Raw genomic sequence first — 8,108 nt, 5'->3', positions numbered from 1 at the left:
AAGGCTTTTTTGTGATGTGTTTGATTTGGGTAAGTAAAGCAAAACATATTAACTGTTGAATGTTGCCTGTTATTTAAATAATAGAAATTCAAGATGAAAGTTGAACAGATATTGAAATGCTAGATTGGCTCATTCAGAATCATGCCACAATGTGCTTTGTATGTTTTGTGTGTGGGTTTATCAAGCTCTAATTCAATGCAGTGTCCAAAACGAGCGCGCATAATTGTTGGATGAATGTTGGTTAATAGAGTCAGATAATAGTTAAAATTCCAACAGTTGAACAGATGTTGAAATGCTAGATTGGCTCATTCAGAATCATGCCACAATGTGCTTTGTATGTTTTGTGTGTAGGCTTATCAAGCTCTAATTCAATGCAGTGTTGAGCTGCATTTGAGAGGAACTACGTAAGTAACTAATGTGGAAAAATTGTGACTTCTTTGTGTACTTTTATTTTGAATATTCAAATTTTGTGGGTAAAGGTTAGAGAAAATAAGTTAAAAATGAGAGCTGTACAGGTATTTAAGTTTTTGGTTTGTAAAATACCCGAATGTGGGTTTCAGCAGGTGAGGCAATGATTGGACAGAGCAAAAGCTATGCTCCAAAATAGAAGTGATTACACCTTCACTAGACTAACCTGCAGCTAATTACATAATTATAAAATTAACACTTTAACCTGGCTTCCCCATCACAGATGTATTCTTTTAAATGCAAAGCTCTTTGTTCTAGCTTTTGTTGTTAAATGACATTCATGCCCAAGTGTCTATGCATCCATTGCAGGGATGTTTTCTCAAGTGACGAGTCTGAAGCCTGTGATGACGAAGTACCATCTACACCTCCCCATGGATTGTCACAGAGAAAAAGCTTCCTAACCAAGAGAGGCGCTGCAGAAGGTCCTTGAGTACGTCCAACATGTTGAGTCTGTGAGTCTACTGCAGGATCTAATGCAGGTATGAAAATGATGAAATTTTAATGTATTATCTTCAAAATTATAAATAATTATTTAATTTCTTGAAATATAAAATTAGGTACCCTAAACCCAAGTAGGAACCCCAGTCCCAGTACATTCCTGATTCTGGAGCTACAGAGATCAAACCATCCTACTGTATCACTAAATAGCCCCACCTCTAAAACCCTGATTCGGAAGGCCGAGTTGAAAGACTTCAGAGTTCAAGATGGTCAACTGCAACTATGATAAGCCGAATGTGTTCACCCCAAGTCGGAAACTGAGAAAAAGACTCAATTTTCACATGATTTCAGTCCCTTCTATATTTAAAAGAATGTATTGGGGCTCTAAAAATGTGAAATATTTTTACAAGTATTTCTTTTACTACTCATAGGCAGTTTCATAATAATAGTACAATTTGGCATCGTGTATTGTTTTTTGGTTCCATTCAAAATGCACAAGACGTATAGACATATTTTGTTTGTGGATCGCTGCAGCATCACACGAGCGCACAGAGACAAACGTGGCAGCAACTTAAAACAATTAAAATATCGAATCGAAATCGGGAACTGAAAATCAAAAATCGAATCGGGGCTTGAGTGAATCGTTACCTCCCTAATCATAATCATTTTGGTAGAATGTTGGGCTCTTGCCCTTTGAGTGTATATGGCGTTACCGAAGCTGTTCACTTAATCGACAATTCCTTTCCTGTGACGTTTATCATAACCAGTTTAACTGCCAAAATATTTTTAAGTGTGTGATGATTATCTGGATCGAGTGACACCCATGTTATAATGGTTGCAGGTATTGGTGGATTGGACGATAGTGTCAGAACAATGATGGCGTTCATCATGACAAATCCTCTGTCTCTGAAGTACAATCTCTTTGGACATCGTAGCAAGAACAAGCGCCGAGACCTGCCTTTTTCTGATGTTCTATACGGTAATATATTTTTTTTTTAAGGGATTGTGGTGTGAAGACATTTCAGCATGTCCCATAAGGTTTCACAATCATTAAATAGCTTTACTAAGTTGGCTTCTTGTCTTTTTTGTTTTAGGAGCACTGAAAAGGAATGGAGCCACAAAGGACATCAACGAGAAGGACACAGGCAACCCTGTCCAAGTGGTTCATGGGAGCTTGTGATCAAGGTGGGAATAGGGCAGTTCGAGCTCGGAGATCTCAAGGCAACTGTCAGGTTTAAAACGTCCTGACGCCATTTTTAGACTGAAGGTGGCATAAATCCAGACCAAACCAGTTAGAGTTTTGTTTTTGACCATTCGCGAATGGGAGAGGAAGTCAGGAGGTGAAGCAGGCGTCTTGCCAGTTCAATCTCGCGCACTCTCTCTCACTCTCTACCACCCGTTCGGTCTTTTATCAGCAACCTAAGCAGACAATGGAGGTCTGTCTGAAATTCTAGCAGGCAGGCAGGAAGCAATCAACCACAGTAGTCAGTCAGGAATTCGAAACTAAAGTGTGTGCGTGTGTTCCAGTTGTGCGCGTGTGTGCTAAAGCAATAATGTGAGTGTCTGTGTGTGTGCGCAATTATAACTGATACAAATAGTGTATAAAAACATGATTAGAAATACACAAACTATTTACATATCCTCATCCCATCTCACATTCACCCGTTTGTGGGTTTAAATCATGTCCTTACGGCTTTAAGACAGATCATCATAATGAAATCATACAACAGTGTGGTCATCCGTGGAGGGGCGAAAACCCTCAGTAGGGACAAAATTCCCCTCCTCCCTTCCGGCGTGGAACGAGATTCTCATGGTATGTTGGTCACTTGGGAATAAAACATAAAAAAACTTCAATATACCTAGTGAAAAATAACAAAACTGTCTCCACGCAGAGTTTGTCTCCACGCAGAGCTTGTCTCTGCGGCGACTTGATGGAGGCCCTTGCCTCGTTGTAGGAGGGGACAGCCGTCTTTACCTCCCGGATCTTCGTGTGTGGTGTATGTGTGTGCATGTGTGGGGGCAGGGGCAAAAGGGTCCATGTGTTATTTAGGTTTCAGTGTCCAGTTCGAGTTTGTCATTGTCCAGTTCGAATTCGTCATTCTCAACATCAATCAGGTTGTAATGGTACATTTGGGCAACAAACATGCAGTTAATAATCATCTTTGTCATAAGAATAATGCAACATGAACAGACTACACATAACAAAAATGAAAACCATAATTATCCCGATATATTGTCTTTCAAATTCTTCGTAGTGGTCATAACATCAATAATTGTTTCATTTTATTAAAAATGTAAATGCAGTAATGTTCTCCAATCAAGGCTAAAATTCTTTATGTACGTCATTAATTTCCAAACAATATCTAATCTTTTTGTTCTGTGGCTTCAACATTCGTATCTGTGGCTGGTTGTGCGGTTCCGATGTGCGTGTGGTCCGATATTGTGACTCAGGTGGGCTCCTGTTCGAGGGATTCGCGTTGCTCGGCCTTTAGCTGGAAACCGGAGAAGCTTGTACTGCAACTGGTGGATCCAGCTGCCACGCCCCGCGACCTTTGCTGCCGTCGGGGTCACTGCAATCATCTGGCGAGGGCCATCTCAGCATTCACTTGTCCCAACGAAGTCGTTTCAGCACCTTGAAGAAGAGTTGGTCTCCCACACGGACGTGATTTCTCTGTGGATCAGAACACACTGACCAGTAATTGCGTCTTTTTTTTTTTTTTTCTTTTTGGTCAAAACATGTTTCCCATGTGGACTGGGACTGATGTGCCAGTCGCTGGTGGTTCTGATGAACCTGAGAGTCGATAGGGGATAGTGTCCTAACTTCGGCTGGCACTATCCTCATTGTTGTGATTGAAACACAGTCTGGTCATTGTCTCCTTTTTTTCCCTCATTGTCTTGATAAGTCTGCCCTTAACAGTCCCATTAGTGCGTTCCACAAGTCCTGCAGACTGTATGCACAATGACGCTTTGAGTCAATTTTGCAACAACTGTCCCACTTGTTACAACATCATTCACAAAATGCATAATTTTCACTTCAAATCACTTCTTGAAATTCCAAATGTCAGGATAATTTGTGTTAGGTTGAAGATGTATTTTATCCCATATTTTACTCTATTAGTATTGCAAAAGAATTGTTCCACAGCGTGACCCATGTTTGACCATATGGATGAGAAGACTTCACAGAGAAGCGGATGCCTGAAGACTGGATCAGCGTCTGCAACATCAAAGGAGGTGTGCTGAGACACACCTCTGAAACAAAAGGACTGAGACTTTAGTACCAGAGCACTAAAAGGGCATATCTGCCTTTTCAATCAGTGGATGACTGCCATTGATGTCTGTCTTTCCTCTTGTGTCTGAGATGTTTACATGTTCCTGCTGGTGCTCCCCCCTTCATCCCTTAGTGCAAATACATTGTATTGTTAGGGACTTCCCTAATAAAATAGAGGGCTCGGCGGAGTGTGCTCCAGAACGAATTTGGAGATGTAACTGAGCACACCTCCGTTCGTTCTCCTCGCGAGTAAAAGATCAACTCTTGTCTTCCTTCCATTCATTTAGCCTATGTTCAGTGAATGCTTAGGTGATTGAACCTGACAATTTGATTACACAACACTTTTTCCAACTGTTTTAGCATCAACATATGTTGTCGGAAACAACTTAATCCATTTTGAAAACATATGAATTACAACCAAACAATATTGCATCTCAAACAAATAACACTGTCTAAAAAAAAGTTTTTTGTTGAAAAGTCTGTATGTGGGAACAATTTCATATCATACTACCCCTCTCTTGACACATAGTTATGCTCTTGTGTCACTCTTATTACTTTTCCAATCAATGAATTAGGCAGCCAGGATTTGCCATCTGCCAATTTGCTGATCCTGTCCTCAGCAATGTTTGCACCTTTGTTCTCCCAATGTGTGCGTTCAATTACTGGTACCTTTTTCCCTGGCGTGGGATCAAATTGTCAAGTTGATTTTCTGCGTGTGTGTGCGTGTGGGGGTGTGTTCATTTTCCCTTTTAGCTGCGCTGTGTCGATATAAAGGCGAGGCAGTTTCCAATTGTAATTGTGTCATTTTCTGTTAAGTGAATTTTGCGTTCACAAATAACTATTTTAGACGTGCTTTATGCACAACTTTTCTTTTCCTGTTGTGGTTTTTAAAGCCCAATGTCGACAGAACGCATGAACATTTATCTTGACTGTCAGTCCACATTGTAACCATACAACTCATACAAGATGGGAAACCCCAAATTTTAATTAGCTCACACCCGCCTACGCTCTTCCTGCTTATCCTAACAATCTCTTATCCGTTGGTATCACAATGTTAGTACTCCCATCGCATAAAAGTCAGTTTGATTTCAGGCTGCGACCTTGGTTCTCAAACACTTTTACTTCTTATCAGTCTGGAATGCGCACCTGGTCTGTGTTACAAGTCTGAGTTCCTCCAGTCGGGAGGAAGGTCAAGTCGCGGTTTGGTGATAATTTGGACGGCTCCACAGTCGTGTGGCGCCTCCTAGATGATGCGGGGAAAAAATGACGCTGGGCTGAAATGCACCGCAACTTATCAGTATAATGTGTCCCTGTGACAATTAGGCCGGCGTGCAATGTGAATGTGGTGGGAAAAGAATGTAATTTTTTGATTCCTTAAAGCAGCAGTGAAAGCTCTTAATCACACTCTAAGTGGTTCTCTGCCACGAAATCCAAATTGTTGTGACTAAATATGCAAATGAATTCATTTTGCCCTGGTTCCTGCAGTAACCCAGGCTAATGAAGTCATTTTTTGCAGTCACTGTTTTGCTCAAATGGCTTATAATAATTTGGTAGTGCGTTAAGATGCTTTGTCGATACAATCTTGTAGTGTATCTTCACAAGTTCCAACATACACAACCCATTCCATGGCCATGACGATACTGTTTTAAAGATTACCAAGGCTTGTTGGACCTTTCTCTGCCACATAAATTACAGCCCTGAGAGGCACTGGGCCTCAACTTTATCTATGAAGGGTCAGGGATTTAATGGGGGTCACCGAGGCGTCCCAAGGAAAGTTTTTACAGAAAAGTGGTCTGGCAATATCTTTTCTCTTTCTTATCACTGACAATGCGCCCCTTTAAAGTTTTGACGTTTGTTTGAATTCGCCCGTGCTTATTAATTCTATTGAAGTCCAATTTTGCCAGTGTATCACGGCCTAATGAGTAAAACGCATGTTGATGTAGAACTCCTTCTACACACACTTTTATGTTTGACTTTTTACATCACGTGATCCTCCATTGCTACCACATCTCGTCCTGAAAAGTTAATGTTTTGTAACAAGACTTACTGCTTCCTCCTTTCTTTCTTTTCTTTTTCCTTCCTTCTGCCCAACACGTTCATGCTTTCTGTGCATAATTTAGAATTTTCTTTTCCATTTTACAAGTTGGCCAATTTAAATTAGGTTGTTTTATTTGAAAAGCCTGTAATTCTCTTTTTTTTCCCCTTTTCACCTAATCACAAATTTCTTATCACAAAAATGAACATGTTAATTCTATTTTATTTCCTATTTTTCCAATCTTGTGACTCATTTCACTTCAACCAGTTCTACCTTAAAGTGGACAAGTACACATCAATGTTTTTTGTAGTTTCTATTTTCTTCTCTGCTTTAATGAAAATTATAGCCCTTCTAGCCAAATTTTTCCTGTGTCATTTCTATCTCTGCATTTCATTCCATTTCTGGCCTACCTTAATACTAAAACAAAAATGCTCTTTCAAAAATTAAAACTATCTAAAACTAGTGATGGCAAAATGAAGCCCCATAAAGCAGCCAAGCCCTGCAGGGAAATACTTCACACACGAATGGGCTTCGAGATGCTTCATTTTTCTTGACTACGCCATCCCATGGACAGAAAAATGTATAACATGCTTGGTGCATGCAATAAAATGGTGAGCTGTAAATCATGCTCTGCCCACCAAACAATATGTATTTGAAGAGTGATTTTAATTGTTCTGTTTTACTTTGTCTTCTAACTTCTCCAATATTCAGACAGCTCCGCCGAGACCAACGTTTCACCCCCACACTGATATAAAATGGACCCAACCGTTTGGGTCTCTTTCCAAATTTGGTACCAAAGCCTCCCCCACAGTGCGGCAGCTATCTTGAATTGGCCCGTTCCCAGAAAGTTTTACTTCATTCAGTGTCATTCAGTATTATTCAAAATCTTTCAGTGTCATTCCAAATCATTCAATGTCATTCACAATCTTTCCACATCCTTCCACCTTCCATCGTTCAGTGTCATTCCACATTCTCTTTCATATATAACATAACATAACAATAACATAATCCTGGGTCAGCAGACACCTAATTAATGTGTTAATACATGATACATTTTTCTATAAGCAACCCTTATGATTGTAACGTATTTTTAATTCTTTCTAGGCGGGAACTGTCCGAACAAAAAATTCATGCAATTTGTAATTAGACACTTTGTCATACAAAAAGTCACTCAGGGCAAGAGAAAAAAAATTGTCACTTGCCCAAGTTGGGCAAGTAATTTGGCCACTCGGGCAAGGCAAATTTTAGTGGCACTTGCCCTATGGGCAAGCAGTTTTTAAAGTTAACTTCGAACCCTGTGATGGTGTCTTGTGACCTGTCTTTATCAGCTGATGTTCCATGAAGGCGTGCCTTACCTGTCACAAGAATGAAGGCAAGTCACGCCCCCCGCTGTCCATTCACTCCGCCAAGACGCTGCTCCAGGTGGTAGAGAGGATGAAGGCTCCCTTGTCTCTGTTCATGGTTTTTATGCCTCGCTTGCAGATCTCAATGGCCTCTCTGATCCAGCGCTGTAGTTTGTTCTCTTCTGTGCGGATGACCCTGCCCTTCTCCCGGTCCATGATGTGGTTTTCCCTTTTGCAGTGGTCAGTGATTGCTGATTTGTAATGTTCATGTTGTGCTTGTTCTTTTACTGCTCTGATTTTTTAATTTTTTTGACAGGTAAGTCACACCCTCATGGAACATCAGCTGATAAAGACTGGTCTCAAGACACCATCATGCGACACTCTGAAGAAGGCGAAAGACTCGCTGAAACATGTCAGGTAAAAAATTAACCTAAAACATAAATGTCTGCTTTTAATGAATCAGTCAAATATCAATAATAAGAAGACAAAATGAACCTAATACAAATAAATGAATGCTTAATAACTCCCCTGCACATGCTCCTAAAAATCCAAACCT

The 8,108-nt window shown here is 40.4% G+C and overlaps 1 long non-coding RNA gene across 1 annotated transcript; it reads left to right on the top strand.

Annotated features, from left to right (window-relative positions):
- Positions 1 to 380: 380 nt before the first annotated feature.
- On the top strand, positions 381 to 7,793 carry LOC148315620 (uncharacterized). Its single transcript, XR_015840753.1, has 5 exons — positions 381 to 404; positions 778 to 947; positions 1,748 to 1,885; positions 2,001 to 2,091; positions 7,692 to 7,793. It is a non-coding gene; the product is annotated as an uncharacterized LOC148315620 (long non-coding RNA).
- The last annotated feature ends 315 nt before the right edge of the window (positions 7,794 to 8,108 follow it).

The sequence above is a fragment of the Idiotropiscis lumnitzeri genome, unplaced genomic scaffold (genome assembly GCF_059441095.1).
Source record: "Idiotropiscis lumnitzeri isolate Australia: NSW breed Sydney's pygmy pipehorse unplaced genomic scaffold, RoL_Ilum_1.0 HiC_scaffold_75, whole genome shotgun sequence".
In the NCBI taxonomy this organism is placed as follows: domain Eukaryota; kingdom Metazoa; phylum Chordata; class Actinopteri; order Syngnathiformes; family Syngnathidae; genus Idiotropiscis; species Idiotropiscis lumnitzeri.
Note: the sequence above shows the minus strand (reverse complement) of the source record. Positions and strands in the feature narration are given on the sequence as shown.